This window comes from Saccostrea echinata, unplaced genomic scaffold (genome assembly GCF_033153115.1).
Source record: "Saccostrea echinata isolate AGI-Se365-2 ecotype Australia unplaced genomic scaffold, CSIRO_AGI_Sech_v1 ptg000008l, whole genome shotgun sequence".
NCBI classification, from domain to species: domain Eukaryota; kingdom Metazoa; phylum Mollusca; class Bivalvia; order Ostreida; family Ostreidae; genus Saccostrea; species Saccostrea echinata.
Window position 1 is genome coordinate 12,827,501 of NW_026889757.1, and position 983 is coordinate 12,828,483.

Here is a 983-nt window from a genome sequence, read left to right on the forward strand (position 1 = left end):
TTCAACTTCTCAAGTTTGTGCTGCATACTCGCTATGGAAATGCAGCTTAAGCATTAATGTGTGATCTCACAGGCTATGCTAAGTACATCCAACCTTTACACTTTCAAATGTATTGTCTAAATAGGTCTGAAGTGTTTGAAGAGGTCAGTCAAAGTTAGAAGTGTTTATGAAATCCAGGTGTACACATTTTAGTTTCCCTTGCTGGTCACCATCTTGGATCCGCCAGAAACATGTTATCACTCAGTGTCTCGAGAGCCGAATTTCTCAACTCATTCAAGTCAGGATTAGCAAGCATGATGAAAACATACATGTCAGTACTTTTACTTTCCCTAGCACCTATTTTCTTTTTAATCAAACGAATGCAATGATGCACAGTGGCTACAAGACCCTGCACGTCAATGGAAGGAGGATGCCGATTTATTGACTTGAACTAGTATAACTAAAACTATTTTGATTCCATATTCTTGTCATTTACATTACATTTCCTATTTAAGAATTTATTTTGACTTCTTATACTTTGATAATTAACATTTAACAAAAGTTTAACTAAGAAAATCAAACTAAGGCTTCAGGCCAAATGTTTCGACATTCAGCCAACCGAGAGGGCAGATTTTTCGCCTACATGTTACAGCTTTAAACATTCCGCAGACGAATTCAACCGCTGAACACAATGTGCCAATAATAATTACACCAAACCCCATATCTATCATCCTAGCATTAATATAAAATAGTTCAGCTCTTAATCAAGTTTCAAGATCTCGTCTCAAGCAGGTAGAGAATCATACATTGATTGATACTTACCATATAATACTTCTCAGGAACTAAAAATCCAAGTTGTACTAACATCCTTTCGAAATAATTAGTTTCTTAAGCCTTAAATATAGATCTTCCAACACAATACTGAATCAGTGAATACACGAATAATGGAGGTGACAAAAGCGCGGGAATAAAGATAGGCCACTATTGGTTTCCTTTACTAGAGA

General features: G+C 35.9%; 1 long non-coding RNA gene across 1 annotated transcript in view; it reads right to left on the reverse strand.

Annotated features, from left to right (window-relative positions):
* Window positions 1-983, reverse strand: part of LOC133181453 (uncharacterized) — a 58,923-nt gene extending 57,940 nt beyond the window's left edge. Inside the window, exon 1 of the long non-coding RNA XR_009720473.1 lies at window positions 802-983. This is a non-coding gene — a long non-coding RNA (uncharacterized LOC133181453). The remainder of the gene's footprint in view (window positions 1-801) is intronic.